The 25,175-nt window shown below is 40.7% G+C and overlaps 1 long non-coding RNA gene across 2 annotated transcripts in view; it reads right to left on the reverse strand.

The window, feature by feature from the left end:
- The window catches only part of LOC133103073 (uncharacterized), a 155,454-nt gene extending 149,693 nt beyond the window's left edge, over positions 1–5,761 (reverse strand). For both annotated transcript variants that reach the window (XR_009703177.1, XR_009703178.1), the window contains exon 1: positions 5,711–5,761. This is a non-coding gene — a long non-coding RNA (uncharacterized LOC133103073). The remainder of the gene's footprint in view (positions 1–5,710) is intronic.
- Positions 5,762–25,175: the final 19,414 nt, after the last annotated feature.

Below are 25,175 nucleotides of genomic sequence, written 5' to 3' on the forward strand. Positions count from 1 at the left end.
GGAAGAGTAATATTCAAGTGACTGAAGCATGAACATAATTCACCTCAAGCAAGGGAGAGAAATTGTATTAGCAAAATGCCACAAGATTCACTAATTAATTTGCTATATTTTGCATGACAGGAAACAGCACAGAACAGAAAAAAATGCCTGACTGAGGTAACAATGGATGTGCTTCCCCATAATTTATTTCTTCAATGGGTTCATTATTTGATCAAGAATTGGCTAAAAGGGGATTCCACAGGCAACATGGCAATGAGTCGGTGGAGTCGGTGTGCTTATCCAGTTAGCAGATGTCAGAATCACTCTGCTTCACCACTAGCTATCTTCATTTATAGATTTCTTTCTTCACTGAAGTACTCATCTGTATCCTGCTTCAATACAAACCCCAAAAATGGGCAAATTAGCAGGTGTGTCCCTTGGCCAATTCATCAGTACAAGTTGATAGTATTCAACCCTGTTGTGTTTCCTTGTCTCCCGTAAATTACTGGATTTCTAATGAAGGCAAACAAAATAATATCAAATTTTTATTGTCTCGCCTTGAAGGGATAGACACTCACAAGGATGAAAATTTTATTACATCTTTCAACATATATATTGATAACAATTTGGATTGAGATCAATAGTGTATGCCTTCAAATTATTTATGTATAACCTTTTCACATAGTGATTAAGATTTTAAACTCTGGATTCAGATAAACCTGTGCTCAAATCTTGGCTCTGCCACTGCATAATTTTGGTCAGGTCACTTATAAGTCTTTCTAAGCTTCAATTTTCTCATCTGTACTCTGGAGGTGTAACAATTATATCTACCACTTAGAGATAATACTCTCCAAGGGTTTTGTTGAATAACCTGCCACCTCGTCATTCTGCCATATTGCTGCTTCTGTTGCTTTCGAGGCCCAGATAACAGTGTGATGAGCTGGGCACAGCTGGCCTCTGATGGAGACCCCACTGTCCAGAATGCAATAGGCCCTTCCCCTTTGTTCACTACAGCTCAGCAGAGACCATTCTGAGAACTTGCAGAAGATTTGAATGTAATGGAAAGAAAGCACAACACCACGAATAACTCCCAGCCAGTAAGATGTTCTATTTTAATCCAAGCACATCAATAATAACATTAAATGTAAATGGTCTAAACATACACCTTAAGAGAAGGAAACTGACAGGTTGGATTTTAAAAAGCAAGACCCTACTATATGCTGTTTACAAGGAACTCACTTTAAATCTAAAGACATAGGTAGGTTAAAATGAAAAAATATATGCCATGCAAACACTATTCTAAACTATATATTAATTATGTGTATGTGCTTAACAGACGAGCTTCAAAACACATGAGGCAAAAACTGATGGAACTGAAAGGAGAAATAGACAAACCCACAAGTTCATTTGGAGGCTTTACAGTTTCTCTCTCAGTAATTGATAGAACAAGTAGACTGATAATCAGTAAAAATATATAAGACTATCAACCAAGTTGGTCTAACTGACACAGAATATTCCACTCAACAACAAGAGAATACCATTCTTTTCAAGTTCACATGGATCATTAAACAAGATATTCTGGGCCATAAAACAAACTTTATCAAGTTGAAATTATACAAAGTACATTCTTTGAGCATGATGGAATTTACTTAGAAATCAATAACATAAAGATATGTGGGGCTTCCCTGGTGGCGCAGTGGTTGAAAATCTGCCTGCTAATGCAGGGGACACGGGTTCGAGCCCTGGTCTGGGAAGATCCCACATGCCGCGGAGCAACTAGGCCCGGGAGCCACAACTACTGAGCCTGCGCGTCTGGAGCCTGTGCTCCGCAACAAGAGAGGCCGCGATAGTGAAGAGGCCCGCGCACCGCGATGAAGAGTGGCCCCCACTTGCCACAACTGGAGAAAGCCCTCGCGCAGAAACGAAGACCCAACACAGCCAAAAATAAATATAAAAATAAATAAATAAATAAAAAGATTACTATAAAGATATGTGAAAATTTTCTAAATACTTGGAAATTAAACAGCACCATTCTAAATAACCCAGGGATCAAAAAAGAATGTATAATGAAAATTAGGAAATATATTGAATTTAATAAAAAAGAAAAGTTGACATATCAAAATGTGTGGGACAAAGATAAAAGTGTTTAGAGGGAAATCTGTACCATTAAATACTTATGTCAGAAAACAAGAAAGGTCTCAAATCATGGCCTAAGCTTGCACCTTAAGAAACTAGAAAATAAAGGAAAATAAATTAGACCCAAGATAAGCAGAGGAAGGAAATAATAAAGATAGGTGCAGATCAACAAAATTGAAAACAGAAAAGCAGTAGGGAAAAATCAATGAAACCAAAAGTTTGTTCTTTAAAAAAAATCAGTAAACTTAATAAACCCTAGCCAGACTGATCAAGAAGAAAAAAACAAAGACATAATTTATCAATATCAAGAATTAAAGAGGTGACAGCACTACAGATACTGCAGATATTAAGATGATAACAAGGGAATATTATGAACAACTTTTTGAATTGGACAACTCCCTTGAAAAACACAAGCTACCAAAGCTCACTCCAGAAGAAAAAGAATATCAGTATACAAAAATCAATTGTATTCTATATACCAGCAATGTACAATCTGAAAGTGAAATTAAGGGACTTCCCTGGTGGGCCAGTGGTTAAGACTCCGTGCTCCCAGTGCAGGGGGCCCAGGTTCAACCCCTGGTCAGGGAACTAGATCCCACATGCATGCTACAACAAAGACCCGGCACAGCCAAATAAATAAATAAATAAATGTTTTTTTAAAAAATGAAATTAAGACAACTCCATTCACAGTAGCACCAAAAAGAATAAAATACTTAGAGATAAATTTAACAAAAGAAGTACAACACCTGTACACTGGAAACTATAAACACATTGCTGACAACAATTTTAAAGTATCTAAATAAATAGAGAAATTCCATGTCCAAGGATAGAAAGACCCAATGTGATTAAGATGGCAATTCTCTCCAAATTGGTCTACAGACTCAACATCATTCCTATCAAAATCCTGGGTGCTTTTTTCCAAAAGTTGATACTAAAAATATATATATAAAAGCAAAGGACCTAAAATCTCCAGGTAACTTTGAAAAAGAACAAAGTTGGATGACTTGCATGTCCCAATTTCAAAACTTATGAACATTTATAATGACATCAAAAGACATGAAACACTTAGAAAAATATATATATGTTTAAGATCTTTATGCTTAAAACTACAAACACTGATAAAAGAAATCAAAGATAACCTGAATAAATGGAAACATACACTGTCTTCATGGGCTGAAAGACTCACTGTTAAGTTGCAAATTCTTCCAGGTATAAATTCAATGCAATTCCAATCAAACTCCCAGTAGGATTTTTTTGGTAGAAATCAACAACCTGATTCTAAAATTTATATAGAAAGACATAAGAACTAGAATAGCAAAAAACAATTCTTAAAAAGATGAACAAAGTTGGAGAATTCCAACTTCAAGACTTACTATAACGCTACAATAATTCAGGAGTGTGTGGCACTGGTTATAAGATAAACATGTAGATTAATAGAACAGAATAGGGAACCCAGAGACAGACCCACACAAATATGCTTAACTTATTTTTCATAAAGGTGCAAGATCAGTTCAATGGTACTGAAATAATTATTGGACATTCATATGGAAAATAAGAAACCTCTACCCATATGCCACATAGTCTGCAATAATTCACTCAAAATGGACCATAAACTGAAATATAAAACCTAAATAGATCATAGAAAAATATAAAACCTAAAACTTCTGGAAGAAAACATGGCAGAAAATCTCTATAATCTTGAGTTAAGCAAAGATATTTTATATGATACCAAAAGCATAATCCATGAATGAAAAAAATGACAAATTTGACATGACCAAAATTTAAAAAGTCTCTCCAATAGCCACTGCCAAAAGAATGAAAAGGCAAGCCACAAACTGGGGTATGCAAAATGCACATCTGATATCTGGACTTATATCCAGAATATATTAAAAAAAAAAAACACTTAAAACTCAATAATAAGAAACAAGCAACGCAGCAAAACATCGGCAAAAGATTGGAACAGACACTCTACCAAAGAAAATATGTGAATGGCAAATTAGCGCCCCAAAAGAAGCTCAACATCATTAGCCATTAACTAAAACCACAATGAGATACTACTACCTACCTATTAAAGAGGACTTTTTTTTTTTTAACTGACAATACCATAAGTTGGTTGAGGATGTGAAGTAACCAGAACACTTCTATGTTGCAAGTGGGAATGCAAAATAGTACCGCCACTTTGGAAAGCATTCTGGAAGTTTCTTGTAAAGTTTAGCATACATTTATCATATGATTCAGCAGCCCCACTCCTAGGATTTAACAAATCAAATAAAAATGCATGTTTACACAAAATCCTGTATGTAAATATTCTGGCAACTTTTTCAGTCACTCAGACGAGGCAACAATCTAAACATCCTTCAGCTGGTGAATGGAGAGAGAAAATGTGCTATGTAGCTATACAATGGACTCAGTAATAAAAAGGAAGGAACTACTGATACATACAGCAACTTTATGAATCTCAGATGCTAAGTGAAAGAAGGCCACATGTTGTATGATTCCATTTATTTTTTTAAATTTTTATTTATTTATTTTATTTATTTTTGGCTGCATTGGGTCTTCATTGCTGCGCGCGGGCTTTTCACTAGTTGCAGCGAGCAGGGGCTACTCTTCGTTGCAGTGTGCGGGCTTCTCATTGCGGTGGCTTCTCTTGTTGTGGAGCACGGGCTCTAGGCACGTGGGCTTCAGTAGTTGTGGCACATGGGCTCAGTAGTTGTGGCTCGTGGGCTCACTAGTTGTGGCTCGCGGGCTCTAGAGCACAGGCTCAGTAGCTGTGGCTCGTGGGCTCTAAAGTGCAGGCTCAGTAGTTGTGGCGCACAGGCTTAATTGCTCCACGGCATGTGGGATCTCCCCGGACCAGGGCTCAAACCCGTGTCCCCTGCATTGGCAGGTGGATTCTTAACCACTGTGCCACCAGGGAAGCCCTGTATGATTCCATTTAAATGACATTTTGGAAGAGGCAAAACTATAGAGACAGAAAACAGATCAGTGGTTGCCAGAGGCAGGGGGTAGAAGGAGGGGCTGACTACAGAGACACAGGAGACAATTTTGGGGGATGATTAAAACGTTCCATATCTTGACTGAGGCGGTTGTATGTATGTGTTTGTCAAAATTCACAAAGGAGGAAAGTCAGAGAACCAACACTTTCTGATTTCAAAACTTACTACCATTTACAATAGCACCAAAAGACATGAAATATTACATATCTTTAAAAGGTTGAGTTTTACTGTATGTGAATTACATCTCAATAAAAAAGGGTGAATTTTCCTGTATGTAAATTACATCTCAATATTTTTTAAACTTGCCATCTATTTCTCATCTTATAAAGTAGTATCTAGTACCGTGTCTGGCCCATAACAGATGCTTAATAAATATTCACTGAATGGTTACAGCCATTGTCATTGGAACTGACTTTTCATCATCGCAGTGGCTGTTGTTTTTGTTGGCTCGGCACCTCACACCCCACCCCCTCTGGCTATAGGCCTCGCCTCCCTCGCCTGAACAATCTGGCTTGCTGTCATGAGCACGTGACAAAAATCTGGACAATCAGAGTGTTTCCTTAGGCTTTTTTTCCAACTGAAACTAGTGATAAAATTACCTTTTTCCTTTCTGGTTATAGACGGGGTGCCAGATCAGCCTGAAGCAATGCCTTCTTTCAGTGGAGAAGCTGGTCCAGAGTCTGAAACTGACATGAGGGGGAGAAGCAGAAACAACACAGCAAGAGAGAACTGACCCGAGTCATTGGACCTCCTTGTCCTGAGACCAAAGCCACTCCTGCCTTTTCCTAGGTTTGGTTACATGAGTCAGCAAATATCCCCTCTTTTTAAGTAAAAAGAGTCTCTCTCACCTGTTACCAAAGATTTTGAAAACCACAAATAACAGTAACAATAAAGCCAACATTGATTAACTGCCTACCCTCTGCCAGCCACATTTTACCTACTTACCCTCTTCAATCCTCCCCACAACTCTATGAGTTAGGCACTCCTTTTATCCAAATTTTATAGAGGAGAAAACTGAGGAAACTCAGAGGGCAAGTCATCTGTCCAAGGTCTCACAGTAGGTGCAGGTGTATAGTGAGTATCCATATGGCATCAATACCATTGATTTTTCTATACCTTAAACCATTTAAGGGGGAACTCTGAACTCTAAAATTGCTTTACAGCCATGGTTCTCAATTGTAGCTGCACGTTAGAATCACCTGGGACACAAACAATCCCATCAGCCAGGCCACATGCCGGGACCAACTAAATCACAATCTCTGGGTTAGGAACCCAAGTGTCAGTATTTTTTTTAAAGCTCCTCAGTGATTCCAACATGTGGCCCAGGTCAAGAATCCCTGACTCAAGGTTTAGATTTGTCTTTCCCACCAAAGGCGCACCTGCATCCCCACCCTGCACCGTAACAAAGAGAAGAGAAATATGCTTGACCTCCCACAGAATGAAATTGGAATCCATAATTAAGTTCGGATTTCCAGAAATTCCAGAATTAAATTGGGATCTCAGTTAAAAATACTTTCAAGGCAGAAAAATAAGACTTTTGTGCAGGGACTTTTAGAGAAAAACATATAGAGGTGTCCTATATTGATCTTTATAGTGTTGTTTATTTGGGCTCCAAAGGGGGGTAATCAGAAAAGTATAACCCTAAGCTTTTTTAAGCCCCCAGTGATGCAGGGCTTTTGCCAATACAGCCAACTATCAAAACAGGAGAGGTGCAGGAAGAATATTATCTGAGCCTCAGTGACACCATAATTACTCCATGTTTGGCTTTTAACACCTGAATCCTGGCTTTTACATAATAGCAATAATAATAATAACATATGTCACCCAGACAGTGGGGCTTTCTGCTATATTTTCATCCCATTTTCAGGGAATGTCTAAAAGGACAAAGCCTTTTTCTTTGGGGGAGACTTGCAGAAAGATAAAATTTGGGATTTGTCACTGCATTTATCCATCAGTCTCTCAGTGGATTGTAAGGAACTAATTCATCACTCCATTATTCTTCACTTTTCCTGCAAGGAGAGTTGCTACTGATGTTCTCAATCTGGCCTTTTAGACAGAAATAAAGCTGCCCCTTTCCCAGCAATGAGTTTTACTGTATTCTCTTGATGAGACTGAGCTATGTGCGATTCTAGCCCCTGGGACAGAAAACATTAGTCTGTACCTGCTGTAAGGGTTTGGATTCTTCCTGCCAAGTAGATGTGACCTTACACTCTCCTTCCAACTTTATGACTCCAGAACTCATTCTAGCCCTTTATGACTCCAGAACTCATTCTAGCTCCACCCTCAGGCCACTTTCTGTAAAGGTTCTTTTTTTCATACGTTAAATTTGTGTGCAATGGTGGGGGGGGGGCATCTAGTGGTAGAAGCCAGTTGGCATGGGAGTTAAAAAGATGAGATCCGGAAGCAAGCAGGCTTGGTTTCTGTACTAGTCCCCTCTGGCTGCCATAATAAAATACCACAACCTGCGTGGCTTAAACAAGAGAAATTCATTTTTTTCTCATAGTTCTGGGAGGCGAGAAGTCCAAGATCAAGGTGCCAAAAACTTCTGTTTCTGGTGAGACTTCTCTTCCTGCCTTACAGAGAGCTGCCTTCTCGCTGTGTCCTCACATGGCAGAGAGAGATCTCCAGTGTTTCTTTTCTTATAAGGACACCAGTCCTATCAGACTAGGGCCCCACCCTTATGACCTCATTTAACCTTAATTACCTCCCTATCTCCAAATACAGTCAAGTCACATTAGGGCTTTAACATATGAATTGGGGTAGGGTGTGTGTGTGGGTACACAATTCTGTTCACAGCAGGTTCCATCCCAGCTCCAACTGACTATCTGCGTTACTCTGGAAAAGTGAATCAACCGCTCTGGGCCTCATTTTCCTCATCTTGTCAAATGGAGATAACAGTACTAATTTGTAACATGGCTTTGATGACTGAATGAGGTGATGCATGTAAAGGCACAGCACAGCACCTCTCACATAGTATGCATTTTTTTAGTCACCATTTTTATTTAGTTTGGCAACTGAAGTTCAAGCAACAATGGACTCAGTGAAGCAATGAAGTGAATTTGGATATATATTTTTTAATTAATTTATTTATTTATTTATTTATTTATTTATTTATTTATTTATTTTTGGCTGTGTTGGGTCTTTGTTGCTGCGTGCAGGCTTTCTCTAGTTGCGGCGAGCAGGGGCTACTCTTCGTTGCAGTAGGCGGGCTTCTCATTGCAGTGGCTTCTCTTATTGCAGAGCATGGGCTCTAGGCGTGAGGGCTTCAGTAGTTGCAGCACATGGGTTCAGTAGTTGCGGCACGTGGGCTCTAGGGCATGCGGGCTCAGTAGTTGTGGCACACGGGCTTAGTTGCTCCACGGCATGTGGGATCTTCCCGGACCACAGATTGAACCCATGTCCTGTGCATTGGCAGGTGGATTCTTAACCACTATGCCACAAGGGAAGTCCCAATTTGGATATATTTTGAGGGCCCCATGTTTCCTCCCTGTCCCTGGTCCCACTACAGAACCCACAAGGACCCAACCTCTCTTCTCCAGGTCGAAACTGAAGTCAGGGTCTGCTCTATCTGTTCTCCTTGTCAGAGCTCCTATTTCCACTGAGACATCATGGACTTTGGAGTCAGTGAAACCTGAGTTCAAATCCGGACTCTGCCACTCACTAGCTGTATGACATGACACAAGACTCAGGCTGCCATAACAAAATACCACAGACTAGGAGGCTTAAATAACAGACATTTATTTCTTATGGTTCTGGAGGCTGGGAAGTCCAAGATAAAGGTAACAAACGGGCCATTCGGTTCCTGGGGAGACTCTCTCCTGGCTCGCAGATGGCCACTTTCTCTCTGTGTCCTCAGATGGTAAAGAGAGAGAGAGCTCTGGCCTCTTCCTCTTCTTATAAGGACACTAATCCCATCATGGGGACCCCATCCTCATGATCTCATCTAAACCTAATCACCTCCTAAAGGCCCACCTCCAAATACCACCACATGGGAGGACTGGGGCTTCAACATATGAACTTTGGCAGGGAGCATAAACATTCAGTCCATAACACTCTCTGAGCCTGTATTCATCAGTATTCTTTCCACTGCAAGTGACCAAAAACCCAGAGCAAAACTGGATTAGGCACAAAAGTGACTTTGTTGATTCACAAACAGAAAAGTCCAGAGATATTCTGGCTTGAGGCATGTCTGGACTCAGAGGCTCAAATGATAACAACTAGAACCATTCTCCCATTTTCCACCTTTCTTTCCTTGTGTTGGCTTTATCCTCTGGTAGATCAGGATGTTGCCATTTCCTCTAGGCTCATATTCTACAGCCTGAGCCACCTAAGACAAGAAACATGACAGCATGTTCCCTAAGCCTCCAACAAAAGTCCCACATCGGCTCTCATTGGCCTCACACATCCATCCCTGAACCAATCACAGGGGCCAGAGGGGTAGGATATTCAGATGGGCCAGTTCTCAGGCACAAGGAGCCAAGAGAGGGTCAATTCTACTTAAGCTTTGGGCTAAGAACAAAAGAAGTGGTGGGGGGGGGACTTCCCTGGTGGTCCAGTGGTTAAGAATCCATCTTCCAATGCAGGAGATGTGGGTTCGATCCCTGCCCAGGGAACTAAGATCCCACATGTCACGGGGCAACTAAGCCCGCGTGTGCGCCACAACTAGAGAGGAGCCTGCTCACCGCAACGAAAGATCCTGCGCGCCGCAACTAAGACCCGACGCAGCCAAAATAAATACATAAATAAATATTTTTTTAAAAAAAAAGAAGGGGGAAATGTTGGATAAGAAAAGGCAGCAGATGACCACTACACAGCCCCAATTCCCTGGTCTACAAAATGGGAAAATGGTACCAAGCTCTCAGGATTTCTGTGAGAACAGGATTAAATGTGTGTTAACGTGATACTGCATGGCACTAACAGCACAAATGGGACTAAATTATTTATGGTGTGTGTGTGTGTGTGCACGCACGCACACACACACACCTGTATTCCAGTATTCTAATTTCATAAGGCCCTGCCCTTGACCTTCATGCTTTCCCCTTCTGTGGCAATCATAAATCTCCTGTAAAACCACAGTAGAAATGATCAGTAGAAAGCACTGTTCAGGCATCCTGAGCCTCCCGAGGCAAGATGTTAATTAACGAGACCCCAGCCGGGATGAGTAACTCTTCCGAACAGAGGTCTCCAGAGTCGCCCCAGAGGGAGAGACGATGCCCCCTAAGTGCTTTGCATGTGGAAGCCACCAGGGTCTCGGGAATTCCCCTCTGAAATGCAAATAGACCAGGAAGGGCTTTATCTTAAACACCAGCTAATAGCTACTGAGCTATCACTTAGCACTGCAGCAGGGATTATCTGAAATGGGGCTTGATAGGGACTCTGGAGGGAGAAGGGAAAGGAAAGCATATCAGGTGACAGCAGAGAGAGGAGAGGGTGCCTAATTTCTGCTTTCAATTCTTCCTGGGGCATGATTTTCACACACTTCTCTTTCAAATCTGGGCTGATGAACCAGTTAAAAGAATAAGAGCAGCTAGAGTTTAGAGAGCATTCCCTCTATGCCAGGCTCCATGCTAGGCACTCAGAAGCATGACTTTATTTAATCCCAGCTCCCACTGTGCCTTAGTGTGCGGCCTTGGGCAAGTTACAGCAGCTCAATAGACCCCTTTTTTTTTCAGCCAAAACATCTAACAATAAGGGAATAACATGAATTGAGTATTTATCATACACCAAGCATATTTTTACATATATTAACTCATTTAAGCTTCATAACATCCCTATGAAGTACTACTATTATTTCTATTTTATGAGTGAGATTACTAAGATTCAGAGAGGTTAAGTAACTTGCCCAAGGTCACACAGCCAGGAACCGACAGAACCTAGATTAGAACCCAGGCAAAGTCCATGCTTTTGGCCCCTCTATATTGCCTACTAACACTGAGCTCAGCAAGCAGGAAGCTTTCGAACACTTTAGCTGTTATTGCTATTTCTCTATGTTAACATGAAGATATTAATAATGGAGGTAATATTCTTATCACCAACATCATCATCATTATTAGAAGACTCAACAAAGATATTTTCATTTTGGAAAATAAAAATTATAAAATGAACTATCTTGTGTTATTTACATCTGTATCACTTAGAGGTATTTAAAAGCAAGCCATAAAAACCTACCCAAACACATTCAAGCAGAATTAATATTTATTGAAAAGATATTTGGAAGGTCGCAGAAATGAAGGGAAGATATAGATATAAAGATACAGATATAGATATAGCTATAGATGTAGATGTAGATGAATGTGTTAACCAGATAAAGGACTCCTTTCACAATGTATATGTGAATCAAACAATCACGATGTACACTTTAAATATCTTACAATTTTATTTGTTAATTATATCTCAATAAAGCTGAAAAAAATGTAAAGGAATGAAGAGGAGCAGAAACTCATCAACAGCCTCAAAAGTAAATGACTTTGCTTCAATCACCTCCCACCCCTGTGTGTCTTGGCTCAAGACTCAGATTCCCAGAAGACAGAGCTTAGATTGACCAGCAAGGCTCATGGACCCAGCCCTCTGGCCGGGAGGGGAAGGGAGGTGAGTTTCATGATTGACAGTCCCATCAGAGCCCTGCAACACACAAGGGGTAGTTCCCAAAGGAAAGTGACACTGAGCAAACAGAAACAACCAATGACACATAGAGCCGCTCCCATAGCACTGGGGCTCCTTCTAAAAGTGACAGAACCTCGTGGGAGGGAAGGTCCTCATCTAAGCTTTAAGATCTATCATTTGAAGAGCTTCCAGACAGGCATAAAGGGCTATAACAAAGATAACAAAGATAACGTTATACCCAGTTAAGAGTCTGAAGTGTCTCAGACCCTCCTTGAGATTCAAGGCCAGAGGTGGGTAAGGACCTTCAAGGTACTTAATTAAGTAGCTTCTCAAGGTGCAACACCCAGAAGAAAATGCTAACTAGATTTATGGGGCACGTTACTGAAAAACCCAATGACCATGTGTCCTAATTTAATATGCTGAAGGAGAAGCAAATGGCGCTAAAGTCTTTGTATTCACTAGATAGACCCTAAGCCTGATTTATGTGTTGAGTGCAAATTCCTTCCAGGGGTACGCAGAATGACAGGTCTACACTACCTCTTGTGTCTTTGCTTCTTGACTCCTTCCTTTGTGTCTGAAAGGATTCTCTAGGCAGTACAACCTTTGCAGTATCATCACTGCTTGGTACATCTGTGCTGAGAGCTGGACGTAAAGGTATACCAGAGGTGGAACTACACCCATGAAATGGGACACAGCCACTGCTGGACATTGTTAAAATACTTTGGAAGGAGATATCATTTCCCCTGTCTTTCTGTAAGGGTTGCTTTCAAGATATAACAAGCCATTTATTTATTCTTCTAACACTTATTGACAACCATTAAGAAACAGACTCTGCTAGGCATTATGATTACAAAAACATAAGATGTAGCTCCCACCTTCAATGTTTCTCACAGACTAGTGGAGACTGAGCATATTAGAAAATGTACTAAAATAGGAGTGAAAAGACCTCGGTTCTAACCTACCTGGACCACCTATCTATTCAAACTCAAGCTTATCACTTACCTTCTTTGATCCTCAGTTTTCTCATCTGAAAGATGCAGATAACAGTAAATCTACATCTATACCAAAGGCCATTAGAAAGCTCAAACCATCTAGAGTAAGTAGAATTGTGTGCTTCACAGCACTGTATAAATTCAGTATGATTCGCACATTCACAATCATTATCATACATTTCTTGAGCATCAGTTATTTGCAGGCTCATGCCAAAGACTTGAGATTTGAATCTACCGTAGTGTTTTAGACTTCAAATAGATTCCCATTTGTTTTACTATGCTAGGGCTGTATAACAAAATACCACAGAGTAGGTGGCTTGAACAACAGAAATTTATTTTCTCACAGTTCTGGAGGCTGGAAGTTCAAGATCAAGGTCTGGCAAGGTTGATTTCCAATGAGGCCTCTCTGCTTGGCTTGTAGACGACACCTTCTTACTGTGTCCTCACATGGCCTTTTCTCTGTGTGCATGCACGCTTGGTGTCTCTTCCTCATTAAAAGGACACCAGTCTATTGGACTACACCCTCACCACCTTATGATCTCTTTCAACCTTAATTACCTCTTTAAAGGCCCTATCTACAAAGACAATTACATTTGTGGGTTAGGGCTTTAACCTATGATCTAGGGGGAAACACAATTCAGTTCATAACACTCTTCAAACTGACTAAATCAATAAGAGGGTTACTTATCCTGACATAACAGGAAGTCGACAGGGGAAGGGAACTTCAGGGTTGGCTTAACACTTACATCAGGAACCCAGAACTTCTCTCCACACTGTGCTCCTGCCCCACTTCACAGCGTGGGTTTCACCCCCAGCCTGGCTCCCCTCACTGACATGGTTGTCTGTGGAAACTGGGCAGTGGGCTTCCTTAATTCAAGTACAATGAAGGAGGAAAACGGGGTTTCCTTTCCCAGAAGCCCTCAGTAAGTCCCTCCTGGCATCTCATCGGCCCAGATTTGCATGGGCCCGCCCACCCCTGAACCAATCACTGACGAGGGGAATAGACCTACTGGGCTTACACCTGGATAAACCACCTGGAGGGAAACGGATGTGTGGGGTGCACCCCAGGGACCACCGTGCTTCCTGTCCTCAAGGACTTTATATTCTAAAGATGAAAAGGCAAAGTATCTTTGAAAAGGGGATACTGGGAGGGTAGATTTTTCTTTTTAATTTTTCACTTTTCTTTGTGTATATATACTCTCTGCAACCATCTGGTTAGAAAAGACAAAATTTGGAAGTTGACTTCAAATGAAGAAAAGAAGATTGTTTGATGGGGAAATGGTGCAGCTGTGACAAAGTTTTTACCTCTTCACTAGAGAGGGAAAGGAACCCCTTTCTGGGCTTTCATGTGCCAGTGGCTGTGTTGCTGGTTTGTAATCTCGTTTTATCCTCACACCCTACCTAGAATACTGGTAGGATGAACATTATTCACACTGCGGAAGAAACAGAGGCCCAGAGGTTCAAAAAATGTGTTCAAGGTCTCACAGCCCCAGTGTGTCTGACTCCACATCCATGTTATTTCCAGGATATTATGATGATTCCTAAAGACAGTTGGAGACCTTCCCTCCACAATTTCCCCCCTTTTATAATAGCTACAACAGTAACAATAAGTACAATTTATTGAGCACTCACCATGTGTCGGGCATTGTACAGAATATTTAAAACATGATAGCAACCAGAAGTATAATTTGTGAAAATTAGTAAACAGAAACCTCATTTTAAAATGGAGTCAGGAGACCAGAAGGGGGAGCTCTCACTCCCTACCACTCAACCTCAACTGCAGACCCAACAGGAAGGGACAAACCTGGCATCTCCAACAGAAAGAAGGTTACCACTTTACAACCCATTCTTCATTTCTGACAGCGCCTCCCAACTCCCCCTTCTACTCTATAAAAGGATGGTTTCTTTGTTCCCTGGACTTAACCTGTGGTTCGCCATACATTGCATGTATTGAATTGTAGTTCTTTGCTGTTCCTGAATAAGCCAATTTAGCTGATAAAATAAATGGCTGTTTTACTGTTTTAGGTCAACACATGTATTTAACCACTCCAACACCCCCAAAAAATGCATGCACTAGGGCTTCATGGAGAAAAGTAAAATTCTTATAAAGACCATTTAAAAAGCCTGAATGATGTAAGACAAATACCATGTTTGTGAATATAATAATTTAATATTGTAAAGATATTAATTTTCTCCCAACATTAATCCATGGATTTAATGCAGTTCTAATGAAAATTCCAGCAGAATTTTTTGAGGAATTGGAAAAACTGATTCTAAAATGTATATGGAAATTTAAAAGGCATGAATATCTAAGGTAATTTTGGAAAATGGGAGTAAAGATATATTTTACTAAATATTAAGACATCTTACTAAATCATAGTAATTCTTTTAAGTGTGGTATAAATAAATCGATGAAGCAGCATAGAGATTCCAGAAACACTCCTACATATATAGGAGACTTGTTGTCATAGCCCAATAAGAAAAAATGAATTATTTGGTAGATTTTCATGGGGAAATTGGTTCACTGTGTGGGAAAAATAAAATTGGATTCCTTCCTTCACATCTGAATGTGAAAGACAAATTATAAAAGTAATCAAAGAAAATGGAGGAAATATCTTTGCAACTTTAGAAGTGGGCAGGTTCCTAAGCAATTTCTAAAAAGACTCAGCCATAAGGGGAAATCATGAAGTGTTTGACTACATTAAAATTGAGATTTCTGCTCAGAAAAGAACATCATCCACACATTTCACAACTTGTAGACTGTGAGAAGATATCTAAAACTGGGCTGACATTGATATCTAAAGAAACTCCTACTATCAAAAAAAATAAAAAATAAAAAGGCAAGAAAATTTTAGGAAACCCAATAGAAAAATGGGCAAAGTCTATGAAAAGAAAATTAATAGAAGAGGAAACACTAATGGCTCATAAGTATATGAAGAGATACTCAACCTCATTAGTAATCACAGAGAAGCAAATTAAACCAACAATGATGTATCACTTTACACCCATCAGATCAGCAAAAATTACAAAGTTGGAGAACATCAAGTGCCAAGGAGAAGTGTCAACTAAGCAACTGTTCCAAGTAGCAATCTCTCAGTACTCAGTGCAATTAACTATTCATCTGCCCAACAGTCCCCTGCCTGGATATGTGCCCCAGAGAAACTCTCCCACAAAACCATAAGGACGCATGCATAAGGATGTTCACAGTAGTTTTCTCTGTGACAGCAAAGACTTCCATGTCCCTGTTCTTCTTCACTAGGTCTATGCACTGTGACCTATGCATACGTTGACTCATAGGCCACAGTCAGAATTTAATTAATTAGATTTACATAGAACAAATGAAGAGATGTCAAAAATATAGCGTTGAGTGGAGGAAAGTAAGGTTTAGGGCCCCAAACCATTCATGTAAACTAATCAAAAACATATGAAAACAACTCTATATATTTTATCAATTATGTACATATAACTACATTCACATATGAATGGAGAACTGGGAAATGGGAAAGCGAATATTCTGGATACTAGAAGGAGTGCCTATAAGAGATTTTAAGGAGACATGGGGATGGAGGAGAACACGTAATAAAAGGAAATAAAAATGTGAGGGGCTTGCTCTGACCAGTGAATATGAATAAATCTACTCCGTGCCCCTGCAGTACCAAGCTTGCTCGCCAAAATGGTGGGGAAAATGCTTTGTGTGCATTATCTCATTTAACCCTCACCAAAAACGCTATGAGGTAAGTATCACTGTTTGTCCCATTTTGTTTTGAAAATTAAGTCTCAGGGAGGGTAAGGAGTTTGCCCAAGACCACGGAGCAAGTAAGTGGTAGGAGGTGAATCTGTAACAGGGCTCTGTGCCTCCAGATCCTGCGCTTTCAGCATCACGTTCCACCGCCTGTGCTCAAAGAAGCCCTTACTAGAGTTCAAAGTGGTGGAACATAACAAAATGCAAGTGTATTAAATGACTTCACTCACGTCTGACTCTCCTGAGAATCTAAGATGTTCCCTGATACAGGCTTATTTTTAGTGGAGTAGCAACACCTGACGAAGCAAAACAACCTGAGCTCAACAATTTCACGGCTTCGAATGAAAAACAAAGCCTCAACAAAAACTGTTCCTTGTGGCCCATCTTTTTGCATGATGCAGCAACTTGTACCATAGACCATTATTTCCCACATAAGCTGCGTAAGATTTTCAATGCCAAGTGTACAGTTGTATGAGTCAAAATCTATATAAACTCAATACAACATTTTGCTTCAGTGTAATGAAAATCCCAAGAGTAAATTTACCTTCCAAAATTATAGTAGAGCAGAAAATGCAGTTTTGGAACTCCCTGAGAACCAAGTATTGATAGCCTTAGATAATACATGGCACATTGTCTGTGCTTGATAAATGTTGAGTGGGTGGGTAAAATGAGTGGCTAGATGGGTGGAGGATGGGTGGATGAGAGAGCGAATGGGTAGATGGATGGATGGATGGATGGATGAATGGATGGATGGATGATGCATGGATGGATGGGAGGGTGGGTGAGTGAGTGAGTAAGTAAATTATATGCATCTTGACTCCATGGCTGGAAATTTTAACTAATGACAGAACCTACATGCATTCATGAGTACATCACAGTGATTACAGTATCTCACCCTCTTCCAAAAAAAAAAAAATGTCCTTGAAAATCTTAGTGCTACTTTAAGCTGGTATTTTCTCTTAACTTTCAGAAAACTCATTAATCTGCCGATGTCTACTCCAAAAGTACAAGCAGCCTGGAGCATGACAGCAGTGTGACTTAGTTCAAAAACCATCCTAGGGACCCTGAAGACTTTGGAAATTGCTTCTTGTCTTTTCTTCCCTTGCATTTTTGCCTAGTGTTAGTGTAGGGAGGAAAGATGAAGTGAAAACTCATCATTAGCTTAACAGAATGTCAGAGCTTTCAAACAGAGAGAGCTACATCGAACCCTGGGCTCAGCTCCCATGTTCTTAAACGCCCTGGGAAATGTCTTTCCTTGAGCTGTCCTTCAGAGCTGTAGGTTTCATCTAAACAGAGTCCCAGCTTCCGCTGCTACACACCTAACTCATGTCTCCCTCCACACTCTGAGCTTGTGTGCCTTTCTTTACACGCTCCTTACACAGCCAGAGTCACCGGAATTCCAGATCAAATGTGTCCATGATATAGACCAGGCTCAAGAGACCAGAGACTTGGAAGTAAAAAATTACAATTCAGATTCCTAAAACAATCGTTTCCATTTCTATAAAAGATTTCCCCACTGGAGTCATTTTCACTTGAGCTTTGTCCAGCACCATTAAGCAATGTTCTGCCTGCCCACAAGTTATAAGGGGTTCAAGTACAGATTCAGTAACACAGATGCAGCTTTCTTTCACAAAAATGTCTCTGCTGTTTTCTTCGTGGCAACCCAGCCGAATATAGCCTTCATTAACCTACCTATATTGAAACGTATGAAAAGACTGAAGACTCCTCTCTTCAGCATATATAATATCCTTCTCAATTCTCAATTGAAGGAGGAAATTTCAGGATTATAGGATTATATTTTATGAATGCTAGCTCCTGGCCATCCTCAGCTTAAATTTTCTCCTGTGTAAATGGAAAGAAAATGCTCATCTTACTAAGTTGTTGTAAAGATTCCCTTATTCAGGAAACAGTTTTTGAGAACCTACTCCATGCAAGGCTCTGGAGTGGGGATCAGGAATCAAAGAAAACACAGAGTACATCCGGTCAGGAATTTCACAGGTGAGAGAGATGCACAGACCAACACTAACAATACAAGTGCTCATGTAGGAAGGAAGGAAACTAGATTCAGAGTCATTCAGGCTGGGTTGAAATCTTGCTTCCATCACTTCCTCGTTGTAGGACAATGGGGAAATTACTTAACCTTTCTGAGCCTCAGCTTATCCATGGAGATAACAATGCGTTTCTCCTGATTTTATAAGGATTAAATTAGATACTACTTGATGACACTTAGCACAGTGTCCAGCCCGTAAAAATTATTAAGTAGACAATGACATTAAGTGCTATGGGGAACACAAGTTGATATGAGTACACATAAGTGAAGCACAGTGCTTGATATGCAGAAGGCTCACTGGAAATCCATACTGATTATTAGTCTGTACCCCTGTCTACCTCATCTCTTCTCCCACAAATAAGGTCATTACCTAATTTGAGCAAGGCAAGGAAAGAGCTAGAAATGGACCCAAGACCTTAGAGGTACAAAGCTTAGAGAAGATCCCAATAGCTGGCTGCCTGGAATTCTCAGGTTGAACTCTCCCTGGGGCAGAAAGAAGTACAACTGCATTCAGAAGGAACCACTGAACTACTGGGCCAACATAGGGGAGGACAGGGCATAGCACAGGTAAATACCATATCTCAGAGCATAGATATAGGACAACCATCACTCATTCTAGCAATGAGAATTCTTGGAAAGACAGGAGATAGGCTAAGCCAAGACCCTCTGATGAGCTATGGACTGGTGCAGTTGCTCCAGCCTGAAGACAGTCCATCATCCAATGGTGACCGCTGACAACAGAAGGAAAGAGAGCTCATATCGTATTATTATTATTATTATGGACACGAGTAATGCTGCTGCTGAACACACTCTCCTATGCATGGGACTTTACGGAAAGTTGGAAAACACAAGTGTTTAGGATTCTGTTGGAGGCAAGTGACAGAAACCCGACTCAAACTGATTTAAGCAAAAAAATAAAATTTATTAGCTTGCCTAATTGATGGATAAGACCTCAGGCGTAGCTAGATTCAAGCATTAGAGTGACAGCATCAACTATCTTCTGCATCAAGAATCTGTCCTGGGGACTTCCCTGGTGGCGCAGTGGTTAAGAATCCGCCTGCCAATGCAGGGGACACGGGTTTGATCCCTGCTCCAGGAAGATCCCACATGCTGCGGAGCAACTAAGCCCGTGCACCACAACTACTGAGCCTGCGTTCTAGAGCCCGTGAGCCACAACTACTGAGCCCACGTGCTGCAACTACAGAAGCCCATGCTCCGCACAAGAGAAGCCACTGCAATGAGAAGCCTGCGCACCGCAATGAAGAGTAGCCCTGATCGCCACAACTAGAGAAAGCCCGCACACAGCAACGAAGACCCAACACAGCCAGTAAATAAATAAATAAATAAATTTAAAAAATCTGTCTTCCTCCATTTCTTGACGGTTTTTCTGTGTTTTGTCTTCCTCCAAGAGTGTTCTCCCCGTGGAGAGGAAAGGTAACCAAAAACAGGTTTATATCTTGTTCTTTAAAGAATTCCAATCAAAAAAGTTCTCTTTCCCAATAATTGTGGTAAAAGTCTCAGGATTCGCACTGGCTCTGATTGGTCCAACTTGAGTGACGATGCTTTGATTGGCCAGGTCTGGGTTATATGCCCACCTATAGCACTAGAAATAGATCAGGTCCATCTGAGCCACCTGCCCTCAAAGGAAAATGGGATGTTATTACTCAAAGAGGGGGCATGAATCTGTGGACAGGTTAAAAACTCCAGATATCCACTACACCTTCCCACTGCTCTTTTTCTAGGCATCCATAGAACATCTGAAACCGTTATCAAAAGTTAACCAATCTCAGATGATGGCAGCAGGGGTAAAAAGAGAAACAGACTCAGAAATGCCATTACGGAGTTAATTGCATGAAGTGTATCACCCTAATTGATCATGCAGCATTTAACCTCGAGAACACCAAGCCTCCAAGTCTTTTTTGACAAATGGGAGGCAAGGTCTACAAAGACTAGCAGATATGACTGTGACTTACAAAATAAAAAAAGTAAACAAGAAACACAATGTGACATGATTTAATAAAAGATTTGTTCCTACCACTTCTCGTGGGAACCTCAGCACATTTTCTTTCCACTGACAGTTATTATCTCTATCTTTATTGAACAAAGGCACTGAAACACAGCTGCCGAGGATCAGTAAAGAAAATAATTCTTTTATTAATAAGACTGTTATTAGCAGGGAAAAAAAATCCATGTTTGGGGGTTTGCTCTGAAGTTACAGGCCATTTCAAAGAAATACAGCTGACTAGTGCCAACATTATTTCAGGCAATTTCATGATCAAATGTCCTATTAGGTTGTTTAAAATTTTTATAGAGATTGTAAATCAGAACTATTTTCTATTTGCCCTAAATATTTAGGTGCTACAGGGAAAGCAGATCAAATTAAAGGGTATTGTGCACATTTCTTACTGGGATCTCCCAGGGATATTAATCACTCCACTTGCACCACAGAGCTCTTCAGTAAACTTGTTTGTGAAAACATCATCTGACGCTTCTCCAGCACCCTCACTAAAGGGATGATTTGGGTCGCAACAGTAGTGCCAAGTTGTTTTCATCTTCAAATTAGGGACCACGTGCCAAAATTCAAAGAACACTCCTCAAAGTTTCCCCAGAGAGCCTATAGGAATACGTTTTGAGCTACTTTATTCCATTGCTTCAGCCCCGAATAATACCATGGGACAAGAATCAGAAGAAGACGGGAGAAACAAAGATCTGTAGCCATTCTGGAAGGAATCCTTCTTTCTTTTTAGAAGCAGAGGGTCAATATCCATCAAACTTTAACATGCATATCCCTTGATCTAGCAATTTCTGTTTAGAGATTTAACCTACTGATACACTCACACATGTGCATAAAGATAGATGTTCGAGGATATTTAATGCAGCCTTGGTTATAGTAGCAAAAGATTGGAAACAATCCAAATGTCTTTCAGTATGGCTCTGATTAAATAAATTATGGCACAGCCTCACAATGGAAAACAATGCAGCCATTTAACAGAATGAAATGGGTCTACCTAAACCGAGATGGAACTACCTCTAAGACATGCTGTTAAATAGAACAAAAAAAAAAAGGGAAGCACAGAGGAACAAGTATAGTAGAATGTCATTTTGTATTTTTTTAAATGTATGCAAATATTTGGTTGTACACACAGAGAATACCTCCAGATAAAAAAAAGCAGTATTTGCCTCTGTAGAAGGAAATAGGGACCAGCTTTATTTTCACTGTTATATCTTCTAGTACTACTTTTTTTTAGCACTACTTTGTAAAGCTTTTACCACTTGTGCACATGTAATTTTTTAAGTAAAATTTTAAACAAAAAGAAGTATGGTGCCTTGCAAGAAATCTAACAAGAAATATAAAAGATTTCTTGGAAAAAAAACAGTAAAACTATCAGACATTTTTGAAGAAGTGCACCATTTCCTTGGGTGGTGTGAGAGATTGAATTATTGTTCCCCACTCTTCGCTCTTTCTGTTAGCAGAATGAAACATCCTTGTACCTTTGCAATCTTCCCGCTGTGGGTGGAGTGTTCTTCCTGATGCACTGTTAGTCTTGGCCATGTGACTTTCTCTGACCAGTAGTGTTAGTGGATGTGATGTAAGCAGAGGCTTTAAATGTGCCTCTGGGATTTAGCCTGATCTCTTGCACTTCTTTCATCTACCATGAAAAGATCAAACCCTGGGTAGCCACTGGCCCTAGAATGGGGAGATATATAGAGCAGACCTGGACCAACCCATAGCCTGGAATCAAGCCAAGCTAATCCAACAGAGCCCAGCAGAACCATATCCTACACGCAGACCTGTGAGTGAGAAAAATCATTCTTGTCTAAACAAAGATTTGGAGGGATGTATGTTATGCAGCTTTATTGCAGCTGAATCTGCCTGATACTTATGAGAAGACTAAATTACTTCCTTTGGCTCTCTCCCACCTCTTCTAGGAAATTGTTCCTGATTAACCTCACCTCACTCTAGACTGTGATCTCTTCAATGACAGCAACTGTGTGTTATTCATCCCTGTGTCCCTAGACTTCTGCACAATGCCTGGAACAGAATTTAGGAACTCAAAAAATCCTTCTCTGACCACCCTATCTAAAGTAGTCCCCTCTACCCAACAGTTAATCTCTACCACATCACACAGTTTATGTACTTCAGGCCATTAATCACAACCTGTAATTACCCTACTACCTTGTTATCTTGTCTCCCTAACCAGAATATAAACTCCCCAGAGGAAATGACTCAAGGAATGGAAAAAAGAAAGAATATATGACTTTCTCACTCTGATTTGCATAACATTCAGACATCTGTTTTACCACACTCTCCAAATTTATTAGCCTGCCCTTCAAGGCCTTTCAAAAGCTGGCCCCAAACTGTTTCCAGTCCTATCAGCCATTGTTCCCCTTAGGCAGTACCATGGAATTTTTCACTGTTTCCCACCCACTACCCACTCTTTTCCTTTTTCTGCGACATTATCCATGATGTTCCCTCTGACATAAGTGCTCTTCTCTACCATCCCTGCTTAGCTAAATCCTGACCATCTGTATTATTTTGAATTAGATTCAGCTATGAATAACTGTAAAACTCAAAACGACAGTGGCCTAAACAAGATAAAAGTTTATTTTGTTTAATACATTGTAGTCAGAATAAGATTGGAAAGGTAATGTACAGCTTCACAGAAATAACATCCTCCTAGTTTATTGCTCTGCCATGGATTTCTTCCATTCCTAATTTTACTTCATTGTCCAGTATGGCTGCTGGAGCTCCAGCTATTACATTCTCATTCCAGTCATTAGGAAGGAAGGAAGCTGGAAGAAGAGCATGCCTCCTTCCTGTAAGGAAACTCCCCAAGAATCACACACACCCTTTCACTTAGGTGTCATTTGACAAAACTTAGTTACATGAATACATCTAGCTGCATGGGAAACTGTATCAGTTACTTTTGCTATGTTGCAAACCACCACCTCATAACAGTAGCTTAAAATAATAAGCATTGATTTAACACGTGATTCTGTGGGTTGGCAATTTGGGCTGGTTTCAGATGGACAGTTTTTTGGTCTTCACTGGGCCTATTCATATACCTGCAGTTAGCTGTCTGGTTGGCTGGGTGCTGGCTGGTGTAGGACAACCTCAGTTAGGACAGTTTCTCTCTGCTCCAATCCTCCAGAAAGCTAGCTCTGGCTTGTTCACGTGGTGGTTGGGCAGGAGTCCAAGAGGTTACATGGAAGCATGAAAGGTCACTGGAAGCCTAGGCTTGGAGTTGGGACAATGTCACTTCCATCACATTGCATTGGCCAAAGCAAGTCACAAGTGTGGCCTGGATTCAAGAGTGGGGACAGAGACTCTACCGCTAAATAGGAGGGGATACCAAGTCACATTGCAAAAGGATATGCCTACAGGAAGGGGAATTATTGTGGACATTGCTGCAAGCAATTTTCCAAAGAACTGTAGTCTTTATTCTGTGTGTGTGGCGGGGGGTGAGGACCCAGCTAAAAATTAGATTCTATTACTATGGAAGTAGAGGGGAGTAAATATTGGGAGACAGCCTGCATTCTTTACGACACCAACTTTCAAAGCCCAGTTCCAAATGTACTTCCTCCTCCTAGAAGCCTTCCTTGAATCATCAAGCTAGACTTCTAACCACTAAAGACTTTTACCTGTATGTTTTATGGCCTTTGCATAACTAACTACCTGGAGGGATGTTGGCCCATCAGTGCCTGTGCGGGGTGGCAGAATGCGAGCCCTTAGCCATCTTCTGAAGGCTCCATGAGTTTGGACACCATCTTTACTGAGATACTAACATTTCTGTTGAAACAAGTGCCTTTACTATTTGAAAGTAATAAATCTCTTGTTTAAAGAGCGGGAGTATGGAACTTTTACCCTTGTTTTCAGTAAACCCACAAGAAGTACAAAGAATCCACGTGATCCAAGGATAATAGGCCAAATACTGAAATCTGGAAGGAATCCCTTAGCACCCAGAGCGTAAAGAGAAATATACACTCCTCATCAGAGAGGGTTTAAATCAGTAGCCTAGAGTCCTTCTGGTTAACAAGGTTCTCATTTGGGAGGTTGAAGCCCAGGAGGCTATTAAAAAGAGAAAGAAACGCTTCTTCTATAAACATTTCCTGCCAGCTGCTGAGGGCTGAAGGGGAGGGAGGGTGCCGGGGTGACAGCACAGAACAGGACCATTAAGGGAAGAAAATCTGTAAAGAGTAAGAATTCTTGGTCCGTGTCTCTGGCAGATGATCCATGAATAGAAGTCCAACGAATGAAAAGAAAATCCCTGGGGGAGGAAGAACAAGCCTTCTTGTTCAGGGAAGAAGATCCATTTGGATCAGGGAAGAGAGCCTTCCTTTGATCCAAATGGGCCACTGCTGTCCAAAGTGCAGCAGGAAATTGAAATCCCAGCAGGTGCTTCCAGAATGTTTAAGAATGAATACCTGAACTTTAAAAGCTGTAGGAGGGGTGACCTCATGCCTCAGCATCCTCCATCAACTCCTAGAAGAGGAAGAATAAGAGCTTGTGTTTGCTGGGTTATCACTGTGTGCCAGCACCACGTTAAGCATCTCACATGCAATAATTATCTCAACTAACCTTCACCACAGTGCCATCAGGCTGGAGCTATTATTATCCCCATTTTACCAGTGGGCCTGGTGATGCTCCTAACTTGCCCAAGGTCATTAGGTGAACA

This window comes from Eubalaena glacialis, chromosome 13, assembly GCF_028564815.1.
Source record: "Eubalaena glacialis isolate mEubGla1 chromosome 13, mEubGla1.1.hap2.+ XY, whole genome shotgun sequence".
In the NCBI taxonomy this organism is placed as follows: domain Eukaryota; kingdom Metazoa; phylum Chordata; class Mammalia; order Artiodactyla; family Balaenidae; genus Eubalaena; species Eubalaena glacialis.